We start from the raw sequence: 22,904 nt of genomic DNA, 5'->3' as shown, positions 1-22,904 counted from the left end.
ACTTTTCAGACTCGTCGACGTTGACAGTCGACACTCGAGTTATTTTCAACTTGTTAGGAATCCGATCCTTTTGTGGAGACTTGAGTACTTTTCAGAGCTCTCTCTGTATTCGGAGGCGCAAGTCCTTCTGAAAAATACTCAATAATGGACTTGACTCGGGACTTAATAAGACTGGGTAGTTTATAAGCTCTGAGACTCGTAGAATCGATTCGAGTCCTTCAAAATTAGACTCAAGACTCGAATTCCTACCGACACTCCTGCATTTGCCCTTTAAATAAATAAATAAATATTGTAGGTCATTATTAATTATTACACAAATTGACTAAAGCCCCACAGTAAGCTTAATAAGGCTTGTGTTGTGGGTACTGGATACTTAGACAACAATATATATAATATATAAATACATAGAAAACACCCATGACTCAAAAACAAAAATCCGTACTCATCGCACGAATAAATGCCCTTACCAGTATTTGAACCCGGGACCATCGGCTTCATAGGCAGGGTCAGTAGGCCAGATCGGTCGTCAACACACTGAATCCTTGTACCTTGACCTAGAAATCGGCATCAAGCTCGTGAGACATCTAAAATCGAATGTATCCATACTACGATTACCGCTTTCCGTTAGGCACTGTTTGCCATACTTAGTAATAAACATTCCTGATGGCTCCTCTACACGATGGCCCAGCGTAGGCCTGTCCTAGGGAAGCATTTATGCGTTAGAGGGAGCAAGTGATATTGCTAATTTGCTATCTCATTTCAACGCATAGCTGCGTCCCTTAGACTGGCCTACGCTGGGCCATCGTGTAGAGGAGCCCTGAAATCGTACGAGATATTTGTGGTATGGGAATCATATGGGAATGAAGGTCGCTTAAGAGTCGTGCTACTGCGTTATAATAGGGTCATTCAAATCAAGTTTTTTTTTTTTTATACTACGTCGGTGGCAAACAAGCATACGGCCCGCCTGATGGTAAGCAGTCTCCGTAGCCTATGTACGCCTGCAACTCCAGAGGATTTACATGGGCGTTGCCGACCCTAAGCCCGCCCTCCCTCGTTGAGCTCTGGCAACCTTACTCACCGGCAGGAACACAACACTATGAGTAGGGGGGCTAGTGTAGGGTAGTTAAAGCTCGACCAGAAATATATGATCATTGTCAAGAGGGCGCTGTTATTCTCCTGTATAGGGTGACAGTCCAGTTTAGTATGAAAAATTTAGTTCCAATGAAAATCCGCAATATGGCGCGGGATCATATTACTGGTCAGGCTTTACCTACTCTTTACGAAATGTCATAATTGTTACCATGAGCAAAGAGTAAAGTAAGTATGTAGGTAGAGAGAGCCCTCATGGAGCGTTTTAAGGAAACTAATTTTGAAGCGCTATCTATAATTTAGATCCGAATCTAGCTATGTATAAATATGTGTGTGTGCAAATGTAAATATGCATCCTTATGCGTAGGTACTTTCGTCCTGCATAATATTAGGTCTACTTGGGCAAAATTCAAAATTCAAAAATTTATTCTAAGTAGGCCTCAAGGGCTCTTTTACAAGTCAATACAACATTTATAGTAATATCATATAGGTAGTGACATGACGCGGTTAACAAGTAAATTTTTTGTTTGATTTCTTGTAACATTCATAGTTTTTTGTTTACAAGATACCAAACAAAATATTGACTTGTGAGCCGCCCAAGTAGACTTAATATTATGTGGAAAAGATTTTAAAAGAATGAAACACAAAAAAAGACATAATTTATAGTAAACCAAGTATATGTTTATAGCATTCAATTTGTTGCCCCTTGCGCTTGTTACCGTGCCCCCAAGTAGACATAAAAATGAAAAAAGTACAGTCAGCGATAAAAGTGTGTCAGAAAGAAATATTTCAACAATAACTTGTTCATTTCTGACGTTATCTATGAAAAGGGACCTTATTGTCGATGGCGTTTACGCCGTTATAAACGATGCTCCGATACAAATACAACGCTGCGCGACGCAGTGCGGCGTAAGCGCCATCGACAATAAGGTCCCTTTTCATATATAATGCCACATTTAATTTTTTCAGTGTATTTCCATAAGTTTAATATCAAGATCACTATAAAACAATTTTACAGTACATATGGGGCTACTTTATAGCACTAGTGCGAGAAGTAGCATATTACGTTACTGTGTCGAACATTTAAAGGGCCATATGTACTGTAAAACGTTGTACGATACATGTGCGAATAGGTAATTCGCAACTCGTGTCGATTTAAAACACTCCCTTCGGTCGTGTTTTAATTTATCGCCACTCGTTTCGAATTTCCTATTTTTCGCACTTGTATCGTAATGTACTATTATTTATCTGTAGGAAACGGCCCTATTCTGATTACCTCATTTATTATGACATTGGGATTATTTCGATTTTGTTAATTATGAAACTAATTACATGACATGTCCTTTATATTCGGGTTTCCTAAATGTTATCGAATAGATAGCTTATCAGATCTTACCTGTCAATTCACAATTTGATTTTATAGTTTTTAAAGTTAAATAACATATCTATAGTTTGGTTGGTCACAACTTTTGGTAACAGTAATAAAATATATTTAACTTATTTAGGTGTGATAAAACCGTGAGAAGAAACAGTGAGATTAAATATTATAGGACATTATTACACAAATTGACAAAGTCCCACAGTAAGCTCAATAAGGCTTGTGTTGAGGGTACTTAGACAACGATATATATAATATATAAATATTTATACATACTTAAATACTTAGAAAACACCAATGACTCAGGAACAAATATCCATGTTCATCACACAAATACATGCCCTTATCAGGATTTGAACCCGGGACCATTAGCTTCGTAGGCAGGGTCACTATATACCCACTAGGCCAAACCGGTCGTCGAAGATTAATTCTTCATAATGCCTAAGTATCTAGTCCAAGCTAAATATATTTAAAAGTGAACAATATTGAAAAAAATCGAAAATAAATGATTATTTATTTATTCTATTTGATTTGACGAAGCTTTATTTTTTTATAAAATGTGAATTTATTAAAAAAATATTTTATACACAATTTCGGGTTAAAAATATTTTATTTGTCTCAAACGATATATTACATTTCACGTATTGAGATAAGTTGATACATATGTATAAAAATACAAACTAACTACTACTGAGCGAATAGTAATGCAAAATATATATTATTTTTCAGAGAGAACAGTTAAGTAATAGCAAAATAGACAAAATAAATATTTGAAATGTCGATAATACACGGCATTGTAGACTGAATAGAAAACTAATACATTCTAGAATATGTTTCACATATTTTACGGCCAGTGACTGATGGAAAACTCCCAAAATTGTGAACTTTTCCACATAAAAATATATGGGTAGCTTCTTACAATATTTTATTCTTCTTCTTCTTCTGGCCTTATCCCATTTTTATTTGGGGTCGGCTCTCCTAATCAATTTTCTCCAGTTATATCTGTTCCGGGTCGTCGTTGGGTCTATCTATATTCTTATTCTCTAGGTCTTTCTTAACTACGGAAATCCATGTAAGTCGGGGTCGTCCACTCTTTTTCGGTTCTTTCATACATTCGAGCACCTTTCTAGCACTCTTACAATTTATTGACAACAAAATTAAGAGGTCCACCGGAGTCAAACCAAGATAAGATGGTAGTTTTGAATATTTATTCTAAACGTCAAACATCTATGAAATTATGACGTTTAATTAACACTTGCACAGACTGGGCTATCAAAATCGCTGCCAACTTAGCTTGGTCTGATTTGTCTATGTCTATTTTGATTTAACAAATTCTGATAACTTTTCCAACTTTCCGAAAATGTTCGTAACATGTATTATTTATACAAAAAAAAATACAAATTATTTATTTCTGGTATGGGCAAATAGCTTGGTTGGTTTTAAGCCCATCCAGCGTAATAAATAAATAAACATTATAGGTTATTATTACACAAATTGACTAAGTCCCACGGTAAGCTCAATAAGGCTTGTCTTGAGGCCCGTTGAGGGTACTTAGACAACGATATATACAATATATAAATATTTATAAATCCTTAAATACATAAAAAACACCCATGACTCAGGAACAAATATCCGAGCTCATCACACAAATAAATGCCCTTACCAGGATTTGAACCCGGGACCATCGGCTTCATAGGCAGGGTCACTACCCACTAGGCCAGACTGGTAAATTATTTTGGTTAATTATTATTAGTGGATTGGTGGTGGTGGTATAGAAGGTAAATTACAACTTGGGTGCAACATAAATACACAATCATAGTGTGGCATTGCATATTATTCTAGTTTGTGTACTATATTTTCTTCACCATAAGGACAACCGATTATCAAGGGTTTGATAGCCTTGATAGGCATTATTCTATAATTTTCTTTCATAACTGAGAAAAAATCGTGGGCTTCAGTTGTGATGAATTTATAAAGCAGAAAAAGTTCTCGATAAATACAAAAAAAAAATTGCAAAATATTTGGTCAGGATCCTTAAAAGACACTACTGTTAAGAAAAAAAAAAAAACAAAAAAAAAACAATTGTTACACCGATTTAAATTCTTAAACATCTGCAAGCTTGTGAACCTGCGCTAAGTTTCAATCTCGAAAGGTCAATGACCTCTGAAACAAAGGTAAACAAAACAAATATCATGTTGCAGAAATGCCTGGTTTCGTGCGTCATACGTGACAATTGCTAATATACCTATTTCAAATAATTATTGTACTATTATGTTGTAATTCAGTTTTGATAGGGAAGCAAAATCAACGCCTAGATGAGGTGATAATAACGAAGGTTAGATATACTAAACTTACATTATCAAATAACGGTTTAAGAAACGGTTAAAGGAAATATTAATAGAAAAATGTTATTATTCAATGGATTAATTTTTATGACTTTTATTATGTTATTTATATTTTAATACTTATATACTTGGTTTGACATTTAATTATTTCTAGAAATTAATGTAAATTATAATTTATAATTTTAAGTCCTAAATTGTACACCCTAGCAGGGTATCATGTACCTACTTGACTATATTTAAGACCAAAATGTACAAATGAACATGATTCAATGGAATAAATGATAAGGTATGATATGAATATGAAAAAAAAAACTTAAATTAATATAAAAAATATATGAAATTATTTTAATAAAGGTTACATACACATACATACACCTACAGTATTAAAAAAAGGAGTGTACAAGTTTTTGAAGGGTCGGTAGGCATTGCGCATGTAAGTAGTAGTAGGGCTAAGATGGTCGGCTCTTTATCATTTGTCACCATGCCTGTCACTTTTTAACAAATATGTAAGCTTGAAAGTGACGGGCATAGTGATAGTGACAGGTGATAAAAATGGAGCCATGCTGCCACCGCTGGAGTTGCAGGAGTCGATAGGCTGCGATGACAGCTTACAAAAAGACACAGCAGACAAAGAGAAAGAAAGAAAAGTATAACTAAATGAAACATGCGCGTTCTCGCGTAAATTAATATGGAAGGACCAATATGACATATGTGACCTTGGGTCCTTTTAAATTCGTCATCCAGAGGATAGGCAATAAGGTAGGTATAGATGAATCAGGACCACAATTAGGTATAAGACTGACAAGTCATATCAGACTCAGCAACTTTTCTCTGACCTTTATTTCAATTGAATTCGATTCAATTATTTATTTATTTCGAATCTGCGAGATCCGTATAGCGTGTTGTGTTTAACTAAAGTAAAATGGAAAATTCACCACATCGGCAAGACTCGAACTTGCTACTTTGGAACACCGGTCCAATCGCTTTATCGCTCTTCGCTACAGAAGCGTGCTAATCTTTCCAGTCTTTCCTTTAATTTACAGGCCTTATGATATGAAGAAGTGGTGTTTTTTTCTTATTTTTCTTTAAATTAAAAAAATAGTATCGCTTGCAGAAAAAAAAAAATCGAACTGTCAAACGATTAGATATTTGACAGCTGCCAACTGTCAGATAAATACCGCTAAGGCGAATCATCGGGGATCTCTTACGCGATGTGCGCGCAGCGACAACAGCCCTGTACCGTTGCCGCGGTCCCTTTCGACGTGACGTAAGCAACGGTACTTACTGCGCTAACGCACACGACACGTATGACTTATCGATGAAAACTGTCTTTGAACTGCAGATGAATATCGGTTTCTGGAAAATTTCAAAATGGCGGAGCCATGGGTTTTCGCGAGGTTTACAGCTCACAGTCACAGATACACTAGTAACTGAACGTTTTTGTTATTCAAGCCTGCAATAAAGAGGTATTGTAATATAATGTATTGTAATAACCTAATTTTTTAAAGTACGTAGGTATGTCAAGGTCATTTGACAGGCCTAGACTAGAAAAATAGTAGTGCGTTTCTTAATACATATTGCTGACGTGACTCGTTGGTGTTTGTTGTTTGTAACCCTAGTCTAGGTATTATTTTTAAGATTTAACACGCAGAATAAAAAAAGAAATACCATAACAATCTACGTCCAATTAAGAGTCTCATAAATTAAAGCAGCTAAAACACTCAAAACCAATAAAAAAGCCAAATAAGTGCATTTAAACTGTCGTGACTCAAACGTACATTAGGTAAACTAATTGCATGTTTTGACTCACGTATTTGTTAGTTCCTCGTTCAGTACTGTTAGTGCTAAATAATGGAGAAACTCCGAAACATGTCTCGCGGAAAATCGTCAATCCATGTCTCTCAAATTAAGTAAATATAAATAAAACAATAGGTATGTAAACGATAGTGAAAAACCGTCGCTACGTGTCCCATCCCTCGGATGACGTCGCTAACGGTCTCACCCACATACAGTAACTGCGCGCGCCGTTACGTGGTCGCGATCCGAGCTAAGATGGCGGCGTTCCCGCGCTTTTTGCTTTTTACCGTGAGATGAGACTAAAGCTGTACCATACATACCATAATGTGTTTTAGACTTGGGTGTCGCGAAATCTCGCAAACATGGCACAGCCACTTTGTCAATGGGAAAACGCGGCAAATTTAAAAAATGTAGGCGCGAAGGTTTCATCTCCTACTGAAAATTAGATATGCGCCTTTTTCTACTTATAAGTTGGGTATGTTTGGGTATACCAGATGTTTCCTGTAACACGAGCAAATAATTAAACCATATATTGTATTTCTCAAACGATATAACTTTTGACTATCAACGTTTAAAACTTATAAAAACTCCTTAAAAAAACGGGTTGAATTGTAATGAAACTTTGCATATACAATGACATACGGTATATCTAGGGCTGAAATTGGTTTATATTGCTCCACGCTCCACTTTGTAAGACAAACGAAATCGAGCAAAAACAAGCTTTGTATGAAAATCTTAAAACCGCTGTATTTTTTTAACTAAGTTAAAATTACGTTGCACCTACAGTTACAGGTATCTTAATATAGGCCGTTAGTTTATCGTTTCTGAATATATTTTAGGGAGGTTATGATATAAGTAGATGTAGATATAGTACATTACTATAGAGAACGGGAAACGAAGGGTTGCAGGCCAAGTAGATGTAGACGGCCGAACGTAGCGAGGTCGATAGGGGTTTAGACGGCCGAGCGTAGCGAGGTCGGAGGGGTATAGACGGTCGAGCGTAGCGACCCTTCGTTTCGTTTCTCGCCGAGATAGTGCTTTTCTCAAACTTGCAATGAAATAATAAAAAATTAGGATGATGATTATTGTTTCATGTCCTAATGTGATAGCTAGGTTATTCAATTCAGTGCGTGGGGTATTGAAGGGGAACGAAATGTGGTTATTTTGGCGCTACGACGCACGCCATTACACATTGTTTTTCTTTATTTTTATTTTTGTGTTTTTTTGTTATCATTACTTTGGGGTTATTAAAAGGGGAATGAAAATTTGAACGAAGATTTCTGCAAGACTGAAAAAAAAACTTTATGGGGCTGTATCTCCTAAACCGTAGGTCGTAGCGCAAAAATAATCAAATATTCGTTCCCTTTTAGGAAATCCTGAAATAATATTAAACACACACAAAAAAAAAAAAAAGACAAAAAAGCATAATGGCAGAATTTTGCATATAGTTTTTTATGGTTGAATGCCATGACGTGACATAATTTGACGTTTAAAAACAAAAGAAGGTTGCCTTACAGGCCTAGGAGTGTAAGGCAGTATGAAATACCTTTATATATCATCTTCACTCATCGCACCTGATACATATGTAGCATTTCCGGACCTAATTTGAAGTAAGTCATGTCAACATTTCATTCCAGGTTTGAGAAAAATATATAGTCTAGGAGACAGACATTAAATATCTTCATTCATCTTCCACGGAATTACCTAGTCACATTCCGTCCGGTCTCTTACCATTGTCTCTAAGAATACCGGGAGGCTCGAAAAGACCGGTACATTGACGCTGGCAAGATACTTTTTAAATTTGTTTTTTAAGTGATGTATTAAAAAACGGTGAAACTATGTACCTACATTACATAAAAATAAAATAATAATAATAATTCAGCCTATATACGTCCCACTGCTGGGCACAGGCCTCCTCTCGTCAGGGCTCGGGCTATAGTCCCCACGCTAGCCCAACGCGGATTGGGGTCTTCACATACACCTTTGAATTTCTTCGCAGATGTATGCAGGTTTCCTCACGATGTTTTCCTTCACCGAAAAGCTAGTGGTAAATATCAAATTATATTTCGAACATAAGTTCCGAAAAACTCATTGGGACGAACCAGGATAAAGCGGTCGGAAAAGCGGTGGTGGCCGAGTGGATATGACGTCCGACTTTCAATCCGGAGGTCGCGGGTTCAAATCCTAAATTAAATGCTACAGTTTATTTAAAATAGTACCGGAATAAACTTTTTCTCCAGCCATATCTTTATCACACTATAATTCCCAATTATGTTAACATAAATTGTAAAAAAAACGAAATAACGCGTCTAGACATCTATCGTCAAATCTGACCGGTGCATTTTGGCCAAAGTTCAACGAACTGTTTAAATTCTCTTGAATAACAAACACGTCTTAAGTTTAACACGCAAATTGCATGTGAAGTTACTGATAACTGTCAATTGTTTTTGTACTTATACATATAGAATGAGTGTCTGCATAAGAAATTCCGTATTTTAATATAACATTTGTAAAAGCCATAGTTTTTAAACCAAGGTATTTAAAAACCAAGGCTGTTGCTGAAATCTGTTTTTTTTATTGAGATAAATCGTGATTACATAACATTTGATCTAAAAGCATCGTTAAACTAGATTTGGTTGTCTCGATGCTCCAATGTACTTAAATAATTAAAATAAATATATAATGCAATACTTACATATCTAATACGTAAACTACATAATGATTGCAAAAAAAAAACACTTAGATGCCTACGAAGCTGATGGTCCCGGGTTCAAATCCTGGTAAGGGCATTTGTTCGTGTGATGAGCATGGATATTTGTTCCTGATTCATGGGTGTTTTCTATGTATTTAAGTATTTATAAATATTTATATATTATATATATCGTTGTCTAAGTACCCTCAACACAAGTCTTATTGAGCTTACTGTGGGAATTATAGTCAATTTGTGTAATAATGTCCTATAATATTTATTTATTTATTTATTTAGATAATTTAAATTAGAGCGCGCTTAATAATTTCTTACAGCAAAACCTAGTGAGTCTTAGCCGCCAGTTTTACATGAATTGTTTTTGGTGAATCCTTTATTTCATAAATGTAAAGTGGGCATATGTAAGGGTAGGTTATAGGACTCGCGGGCGTGGTTTCCGCAAATTGACGTCATAATATTGCGCCTATTTTGCGTGGTGGGTTGTCGGGACTACTCTTGCCAACCCAACTCTACCAAGAAGCCTAGCAGACCCTTGATGTTGCCGGCGACCTCTGGGAGAGACCCCGACGAACCGAGGAGTGCCCGGTACTCTGCCAACCCTGGGCATTCGAGAATGATGTGGGCGGTCGTCTCTTCTGGCTCCATGCCCTGAAGTGGGCTATCTGTAGTACGTAGGGTTAACAGGTGCTTATTTAGTGGGACATGGCCAGTTATGGGTAATCTTACATTAGTTTCTAACTAGGTTTTTATGTTCATTACAACTTTTAAAGGAAACTAACATTAACACTCATCAATAAGTAGTCATGAATTGGAACAAGTATAAATAATAAAGATATTAAATAACAAATACATAAGTAAAACATTTTACCTGATACCAATTGATATTAATATATAAGTTATAACATATTATTATATTATTAAAACTTAAAATTTACACAAACAAACCGCTCCCCACCGTCCCGGGTGCAAAGGCGCCCATGATACTCGCAGCATTTCCACGCTGAATTACCATGGACAGCCTTTGCACTAGGAACGACTCGGAGCGCGGACCTCCCCCTTTTGCCTGAGACGACGGCCTAGTTCGCGTGATTTCTAACTAAGCTTATAAGCTTTTTCTTGGTTTATTGGTAAAAGCAAAATATTTGAAACTCGCTTACATTTGCAATTGCTTTGAATGTGGGCGTACTCGTAGATGCTCTGGGCACTCATTGTAAAAATGGTGTCTAAAAAATAAATTTGTTCCAGTAAGTTATTCGATAAATCTCCTAATTTCTATTTGATATATAAAACCTCCTTTTAGTAAAAGTTACGAACTCTACTTTGTTTCCTTCATAAACTTTTGTACTTTTCTTTCGCTATTCCTACTAAAGTTTAATAAAAGCTTTCAAAACGCCTACTACTAAAAAAACTAAAAGCGACCACAGATAAAAAGGAATGCGTCTCCGTCATTTAAAAAAAAACACCCAACATTCATAGAACCACAGATTAGCCAATTCAAAAACCGAAACCAGTTGTCGGTAACCAGTTATTTATTAAAAGCCGAAAGAGTTCGTTGACCGCACCGTTATACTTGTCGTAATATTTGACCGTTGTATGTGGGAAAGTAAAATACTTTAATTTGCATTCACTTTGGGTGTCTTTGAGATAAAAATTCAGAAAACGATTGGAATGTGTACATAGATTGAGAATTAGTTTAGGAGGAGTCCTTTTATTTTTATGTCGATTTCTTTTTGCCAGATATTGATAAAATTTGGAAGATAGATAAAGTTCCCTATGATGTACAATATATACTGGGTGATTTTGGGGTCATGATCCTGAATCTCAAAACTGTGTTAAGATGGTCATACTAAACAAAATATTACTGCACCTATCGTAAACCATAGAGTAATTTATACATACTATGCCTTAAACTGTTTTTTGACAAGTTTTCACAGATAATAAAATATGAAATTGATGCATCAAGGCGGTTTGTTTACAAAGGGCCTACCGGGAAACGCAAAAATCGAAATTTAATTATCTGCATCTTTATCGCTCGAATGTGTAAGTGATAGAGAGGTTAGATAACGAAATTTCGATTTTCTTGTTTCGCGGTAGACCCTTGGATTTTGTTGGATTGTGGTAGTGGCGCCCCCTACGCAGAGTTTCGCGTAATATTCCCTATTTCACATGGGACTAACCACAAAATCGCAAAAAAAATCTAATGAAAACCTTGAGAGCCCGAACTAGACGAATCGCATGGGCTCAGGGGTATATTGTTTTCAAGATTTTCATATCGGTGCCATACATATGCTACAACGACTGCTTACCATTAGGCGGGCCATATGCTTGTTTGCCACCGACGTAGTATAAAAAAATCCTCTCGTAAATCCGCTAGAAGGAGGAGCTCTTTAAATTTACCAAATTTTATCAAGAACGCTCTCACAAGAAAAGCCGAAATAATGTAAACTTGATAATATTCCTCGATGAAATTCAGGACTTAACGCTCATTATTAGAAACAAAGAGTACTTGTTCCAGTAAGATCGTCTTCTTATCTTTAGGAATACGATGTTAAATATAAGAAAAAGGACTTATTTAATTAGTAATGATTTTTTTCCGAAGGTTGTTGTTGTTGTTGTCCTAAAGCACCCCAGAGGTGCAAAGGGCCTTCACAAGCTCGCGCCACTCCTTCCTATCTTCAGCTCGTCCTCTGGCCTCGCTCCAGCTCAACCCGACCGCTCGTAACTCTCTTTGGACGGACCGTTGCCAAGAGTGTACAGGACGCCCGGAGCCACGGCTTCCGTCCGGCGGTTTCCACGCGAAAGCTATGGTAGCATTATTCGTTTCCCCTCTTCGAATAGTATGAAGAACCGAGTCCGAAGTCCGTAGTCCGAAGGTTGCTTACGAAAAACTGCGTAAAGCACTGAATTGTGAGCTCTTATGTATAAATTTTGAGCAGTTTACTCTGCTAAAGCTGAGTATTTTGTATTCCTACTACCCTGTACTTAAGGAATATAAGCTAATATTTTTTCTACATGCCCTGGGGGCCGATTTTTTAATTTCGACCAGTCGATTTCGTGTATTTTGTTCAATAATATCTCCACTACTAGGCATTTAAATACTCCTAATGGAATTGAAAACGAGTGGTCAATACCACTCGATTCCCAATTTCTATCGCTCGTATTAAAAAAATAGCATTTCGCCGTTTTCCACAGATTTTCGAGTGACGAAATCGAGCGCTCGAAATTAAACTACGAAACCCTAAAAATCGGTCCCCAGTACGTTCTAGTTAACCAAAAAAATCACAATTAAATTACATTTCATAATTGTACGAAAATACTATTGGATATATGACTATGGAGTACGGTTTACACCTACAGTCTATGTTTAGTAGCTCACAACAGCCGATAATTGCATGAATACTAATGTAATGTGGCGAATGTGGCAAGCATAATTGTTTAATATTTTATGCCCAATTTGGTACAAACTTTTTTGTACGTAAGTAACTTTTTATACTATAATGCAAAAGTACTCTGGCTGTAAACACACTGGCTGCTTAAAACCACAGACTATATAGTAAAACATCTCTTTCAAAATATCTTTTTTTCTTTTCTTTTTTAAAGGCCTAATAAAGCCCTACCACAGATAACCGAAAACGACATCGCTAAAACAAAACTATTCCTGACAACGACCTTGGTTAACTAAAGTTAGTCGCAAGCGAAAAAAAAAATAGTTCGACTTTTAAAATGTGCGCCACGCACCGGCGTAACAGTAAGAGTTGCATAACGGAGATTCGGGGGTCAACGAACTTAGTTCGGCTATTCGCCGTTAGCTGCCGTACGTGACTGCAGTTTCATACGCTAAGAAAATTTACAATTCTTAAATTTAAACGCCATACCTTAATAGACCTTGTTGTAACTGGATAAGGTAATAAACTGAATGACTTTCGTATGCCGTTATAACGAATATTATTCGCACGGCAATTTTACGTCGTGGCCATGGTTTTACTTTCAAGACGCTACTCGCCAATAGATGGCAGTGTCAGTGACCTTTTTTGAAGCGTATTTTTTCAATATTTTAAGTTTATCGTCATTTTGGTGATGATAAGAGTTTATAAATGTTTTTCTTACGTTTGATGATAAGGTGATGTTTTCCAGCTTGGCACATGTTATTCTTGATACGTACGTTGTCTGCATTTCGTATGTCCCGTTGGAAGTGAAAGGCCAAGCCTTATAGTTAGCAAACGTGTGATTATGTGAAATATATATGTACACGTAATACATGTTGTATTTGTGCGTATAACATGCTATAACTGTAGATAGGGGTGGGACGAGTGCATACATTTAGCTATTATGTGTATTGTTGCCATTGTTTTTTACATCTCCAAACTTAATGTATTAACAGCGGAGACCATACATCTCTGTAATATTGTACATATAATATACTTGACTTATTGGATACATACTCGTTATGTATTAATAGCTTTTCACTAAAACACCGAGTTACTTTTTAAATGTTTATTACACTTTTACAGATATCTTTATAATTTTAATAACATAAAACTCTTAATGCACTGCACCAGTCTTTTTCTCACAAACTTCAACAACCAACCCAAAACGTCAATGTCAAAATCCTCTAAAACCGCGGGAACTCTATCTGACACTTACAATATTTAAAAAAAGAAAGTCAATGAATCGTTCGAAAATCATAAACACATAATATTCTATCAAATGATCTTTCGTACAATCCTTAATATCTAATAGTATTATGTTTTATTAGTTTATAAGACTGTTAGCTTAACAGTCTTCACGCGATTCATTTAATATAAATTTCAATTTGACACTTGGAGAGACTTTACACCTCCAACTCTTATTAGTAAATTAGTACTCTGAAATCGGAGACCTTTTACATCTCGAGATTTATTAGGTTGTATTTGTGAATGTTGCTATTATTATTTTTTTGTGTCACTATATCATGTTACTATAAATATTACCTCCTTTTTAGGGGGGGGGGGGGGGCTCCTTGGTCACATTTGTGGCAATTTTATAACACGAAACCATTTCGTTTATTTTTATTTTTATTACGATTATCGTTCTAAAATTCAAAAATTTTTCTTTGAAACGAATAAAAACGTATATGTAATAAATGGATGACCTCTAACAAATATGTATTGCGCGCACTTGCATCAAAACAGTACAGTGCGGTGATTCAGTACACAAATGCATTATTTATTTTTTATATTAATATAATAATTTGAGAGTCTTTTTTGCCATTTTTATGTCGACCATTTTTGCCACTTTTATGTTATTTCTAGTCAGGATCGCGAGTCCTTTACATCCTTATAGGAAAAAGTGTTTCAAAATTTCCATAAATTTTTCAAACATTCCTTTTTGTTAGCGCCATACAACCATGCGTTGCCGTGGCAGAAGATGCCGCAAAGACGTTGCAATCAATCTCCCCGCAACACCTGATTTTACCCGACGCTGCAACAATCATCTGCTATAGATGTGGTGGCCAATTAGAAAAAAAATTAGATACAATGTATATGTGGAAATGGTAACACAATAGGAAAAACACTCTGAGACATTTTTTATCCCAATCGGATCGAAAGATCTCGTGAAGTGGAAATAACACAAAAATTATGAAAGTGGCATTTTTAAAAAGAACCCCCTTCTTTTTCATCCCATTTTTTGATGGTATTTCTTTAACAGAAAGTTATATTCATCTGATATCAATATGATGTTACTTTCGCATCGCACTATCTCTAAATCAATAACAAATATTTACATCTAAATTCCCTTCTGGGTAACTCCACGAGACTGTAACGTCAGTTACCAATTCTTTCGTGTGTTCTTACATTAATTAAGCAAATTCAAGTGTCTGTATGTGTTCGCGTCCATACTTTTGTATGTGCTTTTGTCAAGTTCTTTAATATAAACTGTTACCAAATATCCCGTGAGATGGCGCTGTACCGGGAGCGGCGATTTCTACATCACGCTATCGAAATGTTTATAGGGATTGTATATAAGGGTTTGAGATTATTTTTAATAAATTGGCTTTATTTGTGACTGGTTGCTTAGATTGATAGTCAAACCTCCTATAGTAAAGATCACCCCTTTTCTAGAGTTGTGCCCGCTCGGTCAAACGAACTAGTTCGCTCTTTTAGGTCCTTTAGTTCAGGAGGAAATCTCGAGATCTGAATGAGGATGACTAGGTTATATCTTGCTCTCGCTCGCAAATAAACAGAGCGAGAGCGTGAGAGAGCGAATTTCTTGACCTTAACTCATTCCGATCATTCGCTCCCGACCGATTTGTTACTTGGTACTGAGGGCCTACCACGTTCGACGTGTTGCCTCTCTGTCGCACTTGTGAATTCGTACGTAAGTGTGACAGGGAGGCAACCCGTCGAACGTAGTTCGCGGTAGGCCCGCTGACATACCGACTACTGAACTAAAGGACCGAGACCGATTAAGAGCGCTTAAGATGAACTAGTTCCTTTCGGTCTGTGGTGGGATTTCATTCCTTTTAGTTCTTCGGTCCTGACCGACTCAAGCCTACCCTTTTTGAAAGAGTTAGGAGTGAGTACATACAGTATGTCTAGCGTAGCCCTACAGGTAGTTATCTGGATACTTACATTTGCTTAATTCATGTAAGAACACACTTTGCTTAATTCATGTCAGAAAGAATTGGTAACTGACGTTACAGTCTCGCGGAATTACCCTTCTACGTCCTAAAAGCCAACACAGATATACGTATAGTCTTCGTCCTTGGGCCGCTGCGGCAGACAAGCTAACCCATATATCTACCTATACGGTCGGGTCGTGTACCTCTGTGTGTGGATCGTTACGTGATCCTCTTTTGTATATCTAAGATATACCTATAACTAAGTTCTAGTATACAAAATTCTTTATTCAACAAAAACACGTAAATTATGATCAAAGGGATGGAGTCTCCCTGTAAGCAAAATAAATGCTTGTGTTGGGAGACACCGCTCTTCCTTTGGTAACTTGAGGTAATCATGAGATTATTTTTAAGTATAAATATCTTAGGATAATTATAAACTATTAACTAAAGAACTAAAGGAGCGATATTTTCTGAATACAGATAAAGTGCCTTACTGTACTAACAACAAACTATCTTAGAGATATTCTGTGTACGTGTGAGTGTGTGTGTGTGAGTATAGTATTGTTATTATCTTCTTCCTCGCGTTGTCTTGACATTTTTGACCAGGAACCTGGGGTCCGCTTGACAACTAATCCCCAGAAGACGTAGGCACTAGTTTTTACGAAAGCGACTGCCAGACTGACCTTCCAACCCAGAGGGTAAACTAGGCCTTATTGGGATTAGGTTTCCTTCACCGAAAAGCGACTGGTAAATATCAAATGATATTTCGTACATTAGTTCCTAAAAACTCATTGGTACGAACCGGGGTTTGAACCCGCGATCTCCGGATTGAAAGTCGCACGCTCTTACCGCTAGGCCACCAGCGAAAGTATTGTTATTATATCCCTGTATATCTGAGAGTTAATTAGTTTTAATTATAAAATTGATTTTTGTTTTAAGATTTTTTATCGTTGACTGTACTTTTCTTTCCACACGCAACTAATACTTATCGAGACAATTTTAAAAACCCCAAACACAATTAGGTTGCGTTGTTTTATCACAGAGTTCCTGGTACCATAATATTGGATTGTCACCCGATTTACATATGTGTGCAAATTTTCATCAGCTTACCGTACCGACACACAGACACAGACAATGCGACAGGTGAAGCTATGGAAGGTAGAGGCAAGGAAAAAAAACTCCCTATAACAAAAAGTGTCCGACAAAAAACCATAAATAGGCGACGCTACAATAACTAGAATACTTGAGAAAAAAAAACCAATCATAGACAGCGCAATTCACTCCGTCAATAACGCCTAGGTTCTTAGCTACTCTAGCGCTGCTCTGGAGAGATTTGGAACTATTATTTATAGCTGACAGCTGGACACTTTTGCAACAATTCTGCCTAAGGAGTTTCTGTTCCTTGCCTTTACCTTCCATAGGTGAAGCTAAAAAAAAAAGTAAAAAAAATAATTAAATAAGTTATAGACAACATAACATAGTAAATTTTGTTTTTTCTTAGCACAAAAAGGCGCATGAAAATATAGTTTTCGATTGTCACCAAGAGGGTTAATAAAAAAAAGCTTCATATGTTCGGCCGGATTCGAACTTTGTATTCCTATTTTCAAAATTTCCTCACGTTTTTGTTTGAAGAAACTTTTGACACTAACATATGTAATATCTTTAGCAAATGTTTGACGTATTTTAAAGTTCGCATTGCGCCGGTTGCCGCTAGGTGGCACTCCAATCAAATCTATTAGTAAAGGGCACCCTTCAGAGTATGAATGTACGGTGCACATGCGCTGTCGGCTACGGATTTTCGCTGTGTAGGGATAACGCCTACGGCGTAGCACTCAAAATTCAAAAATTGATTCTGCAAGTAGGCCTCAAGGGCTCTTTTACAAGTCAATACAACATTTATAGTAACATCCAGCGATAGATGGCGTACGCAATAAAAACCATTTGTGGTTTTCCATCACAGAAGGGTCCTTCTACTTGTGCAATAAGCTTTCTATTGCTTACGCTTGTGTTTGACGAAAGTTCGTTTTTGGGAATATTTTAGATAAATAATAAACATTTGGGGACATAGCCCCAAACAAAGCATAACTTGTACCACAGTACTGTGGGTACTAGGTGACGATATACATACGTATATAGATAAATACATACTTATATACATAGAAAACAGTGACTCAGGAACAAATATCTGTGTTCATCACACAAAAAAAGTACCCACACAGACCGGTCGTCGGTAATTGTTTTTTTTTTAATTAACACACAAAAATACACACACACACACACACACACACACACACACACACACACACACACAGACACACACAGACACACACAGACACACACACAGACACACACACAGACACACACACACACACACACACACACACACAGAGACACACACAGAAACACACAGACACACACACACACGCACGCACGCACGCACGCGCACGCGCACGCACACGCACACTCACACGCACACGCACACGCACACGCACACGCACACGCACACGCGCACGCGCACGCGCACACGCGCGCACACACACACACACACACACACACACACACACAAACTAGCCTACTAGTTCGAGTGACGAAGTCGTTAAATGAAAAAAACAACAATCAGATAATTATGAAAAGCAGGTAATAATTTTGTAGTAACACACACAAACTAGCCTACTAGTTCGAGTGACGAAGTCGTTAAATGAAAAAAACAACATACAGATAATTATGAAAAGCACGTAATAATTTTGTAGTATGACACAGACCGGTCGTCGGTAATTGTTTTTTTTAATTAACACACAAAAATACACACACACACACACACACACACACACACACACACACACACACACACACACACACACACACACAGACACAGACACACACACACACACACACACACACACAGACACACACAGAAACACACAGACACACACACACACGCACGCACGCACGCACGCGCACGCGCACGCGCACGCACACGCACACGCACACTCACACGCACACGCACACGCACACGCACACGCGCACGCGCACGCGCACGCGCACACACACACACACACACACACACACACACACACAAACTAGCCTACTAGTTCGAGTGACGAAGTCGTTAAATGAAAAAAACAACAATCAGATAATTATGAAAAGCACGTAATAATTTTGTAGTAACACACACAAACTAGCCTACTAGTTCGAGTGACGAAGTCGTTAAATGAAAAAAACAACATACAGATAATTATGAACAGCACGTAATAATTTTGTAGTATGGGCTAATACTCAGCAATACGTCTATAATTAATCGTATTGCAGTCTATATCCGACCGTAAACTTAAAGCTAACGGTCCCGGTGGTATATAGAAAAGATATTCAATTTAGACTTACGGCCCAATTCGAAGAATGAGATACGATAATGATAAGTTCTGGTTTAGATAAGTTCTCATTTAGATATCGTTTGTATGTCGTGTAATTGACAGAAGCAGCTCGATTCGGGCAACCAATGTCACTTTGACGTTAGAAATATCGTAGATAGATCTTATTGGGATCATAGCGAAATCGAAATAAACGTTAATTTTGACATGTCGTTTAGTTATCGATCTTTTAAAGATCTTTCCAAGATCTTAAACGTGTCTTAATCATTCTTCGAATCGAGCCGAAGGAATAAGGCAATTTAAAGGGGCATTAATATTGCTTAGTAAAGCCGATAGATGGCGTGCTTATTAATTAGTATTAGTCTATTAAATAGTATTGCAAGAGACATTAGGCTGTGTGTGTTGTTGTTTTGGAGGCGCGCTACGCAATGGCGGAGTTTGGGAGCATTACCAAAAATATTTTTTCTGCAAAAACTTTCACATTTTCTTCGAAATTTTTGGTTTTATTTTAATGCTTTTTGCTTCATCGATTTAGTTAGTTCGTCCTTGAGAAACTGAGTTTTTCGGAGGTTTTTTTGCTTATTTATAACAATTTTTGTGTTATTTAAGAGCGAAATAAACCATGTACCCGAAATTTATGCCTAATAGTGACTGTATCCTTTGACGTTTCGCTACTGAAATTTTTCCACTTTTGACCGCTAGATGGCGTACGTATCAATTAGTATTCCTCTATTTGTAGAATTGCACCTGAGAGACATAGTGGCTGTGTTTACGCCGTTGTTTTGGACGCGCGTTACGCAATAGCGGCGCCTCGGAGCGTCAGCAAAACAATGAAAATAATATTTTGATAGCAATACAGGGTAAAATTTGCTATAAAATTAAGAACTATAGTTATCAGTCGGAGGATATCTCTATAATCTTTTCATACAAACGTAGTCCCAATTTTACCAAATTAAAATATTAAATATTCACTAGTAATATTTTTTTTTTGTACTATAATTGTATACACAAGCTATCTCTGGTAATTAAACAAAAAATCCATTAACCCGCATGTCATATCAATGTGGTTCAGTGAAGGGGACGGACTGAAAGTCAGCGCTGCGCAGTCAGTTTGTAATAAAGTGGCTGACGCAGCCTATGCTGAGTCCGTTCCTTTTGCCGCGCATGCCTATTTTTTTTTTTAAGTTAAACATTGTATTTTGTGTGGCAATAAATGGTTTTTTATTCTTATTCTTATTTTCCTCTCTATATATTATCATTATTGAAAATATTTTGACATAATTTCTTCTATATCGACCACAGCTATTGAATAGTAGTATAGTGTAGGGTTCCGTAGTTACTCTTCCGTGACAATAAGCTAAACTGGAGCTTAAAGTATAGTAAATTGTTAACCAAGGGATGAAACGGTACCTTTTACCCGAGTTAAACAAATAGGCAAATTTGCATAATCAGTACCTAATTAAAGTAAGTATTTTTACTATGAAGGGAAAACTCTTTGCGATAACTCAAAAACAGCTAAACTGATCATGTCTGCTATAGTTTTCATTTAATGTCTTTCTTAAGCTCTACTTCCACGATTTTTTTCATATATTTTGGACCTATGGTTCAAAAGTTAGAGGGGGGACACATTTTTTTTTCTTTCGGAGCGATTATCTCCGAATATATTCGCTTTATCAAAAAATGTTTCTTGAAAACCCCTATTAGTTTTGAAAGACCTTTCCAACGATACCCCACACTCTAGGGTTGAAGCGAAAAAAAAAATTTCACCCCCACTTTACGTGTAGGGGAGGTACCCTAAAAAAAAATTTTTAGATTTTATTGTACGACTTTGTCGGCTTTATTGATTTATATATCCATGCCAAATTTCAGCTTTCTAGCACTAACGACCACGGAGCAAAGCCTCGGACAGACAGACAGACAGACAGACAGACGGACATGGCGAAACTATAAGGGTTCCGTTTTATGCCATTTGGCTACGGAACCCTAAAAACAGTTTCAAAAGGGTTAATACCTAAGCCTAAAAATTACTAAACCTACACACTTAACCTACCAGTTACCACTGTATGGAACCCATAGGGGAATGTAGTGCACAGTGTAGCATTAGCGGACAATCAGGCTTATCCCCTATCATTCTTAAGATGATGTTGGGACTGTCCCGCACCCGGCGCACCAGGGTTTTTTTTAATACTACGTCGGTGGCAAACAAGCATACGGCGCGCCTGATGGTAAGCAGTCTCCGTAGCCTATATACGCGTGCAACTCCAGAGATGTAACATGCGCGTTGCCGAGCCTTTACACCTGTATACTTTTTTGAGTAGACCCTCGGGAAAACCTACCTTTAGTGAAAATCATTTTTTGTACCCTTTAAAAAAAAACTCAAAACTGAATATCATCTCACTTTCTGTGGTAGGTAGTGAATGCAATCCCGAGTCGGGATTGCAAATTGATGAGGAAACCGGATTAATCCCAAGGCCTAGTTTACCCTCTGGGTTGGAAGGTCAGATGGCAGTCGCTTTCGTAAAAACTAGTGCCTACGTCATATCTTGGGTTAATTGTCAAGCAGACCCCAGGCTCCCATGGAGCAAAATGCCGAGACAACGCGAGCAAGAAGAAGAAGATTTAGATTTACAAATTTAATTAGACAATTAATTTCAAAGTGATAGGCTTTTTTCGTACAATGAAAAACTGAACAGTAAAATACTGAAAAATAAATATCAATGACAAACTTAAAAACTGATATAATGACATACACATCTTCTGACATTATTGATATTGCTATAGGGAAAAAAAAAATATTTTACTAACTTTGCTACGCGCTACGGCGTATCGCTCCGAGGATACGTTATTACACCATGATGGTGGCAAACAAGGACACGATGCTAACGTTCTGTTACACCACACTGGTTGCTAACTGGTATACAGCCTGCGAGATAGTAACCGGTTCGCCTATGAACGCTTGCAACCCCAAAGTGTTATGCACGTTGTCAACCCTTCAAAAACTTTTTTTTATACCACGACGGTGGCAAACAAGCATACGGCCCGCCTGATGGTAAGCAGTCACCGCAGCCTATGGACGCCTGCAACTCCAGAGGTGTTACATGCGCGTTGCCGACCCTTTAAAAACCTGTACACTCCTTTTTTGAGTAGACCCTCGGGAAAACCTACCTTTAGTGAATCTCATTTTTGTACCCTTTAAAAAAACTCTAAACTGAATATCATCTCACTTTCTGTCGTATGGCACAGCACAGCGGATGTCATTCCAGATCTAGAGCAGAGCCAAACTGGGGAAGTACGTCCACCTTACAGAAAACCGCAGCCAAATAACACTAGACCCTACTCATAGTGTTGTGTTCCTGCCGGTGAGTAAGGTTGCCAGAGCTCAACAAGGATGCGATGTGTTAAGGTCGGCAACGCAAACACTTCTGGAGTACGCAGGCGTCCATAGGCTACGGAAAGTTCTTACCATCAGGCGGGCCATATGCTTGTTTGATACCGACGTAGTGTGAAAAAATAACTCTGCAGAGAGCTCAGAGAGCTTCATTCAAACGAAGCATTTGCAGAAAGAAACTTCTGTCTTATAGTAAAAAAAAAGAAAATAAAACAAAAAAATCCTTTGTTT

General features: G+C 37.3%; 1 protein-coding gene across 1 annotated transcript in view; it reads left to right on the top strand.

The window, feature by feature from the left end:
* The window catches only part of LOC133532155 (probable nuclear hormone receptor HR3), a 194,558-nt gene that overhangs the window by 1,380 nt on the left and 170,274 nt on the right, over window positions 1-22,904 (top strand). The gene's annotated exons all lie outside the window — the stretch shown is intronic.

Source organism: Cydia pomonella, chromosome 26 (assembly GCF_033807575.1).
Source record: "Cydia pomonella isolate Wapato2018A chromosome 26, ilCydPomo1, whole genome shotgun sequence".
NCBI classification, from domain to species: Eukaryota; Metazoa; Arthropoda; class Insecta; order Lepidoptera; family Tortricidae; genus Cydia; species Cydia pomonella.
This window is presented reverse-complemented; position numbering and strand designations above follow the sequence as displayed.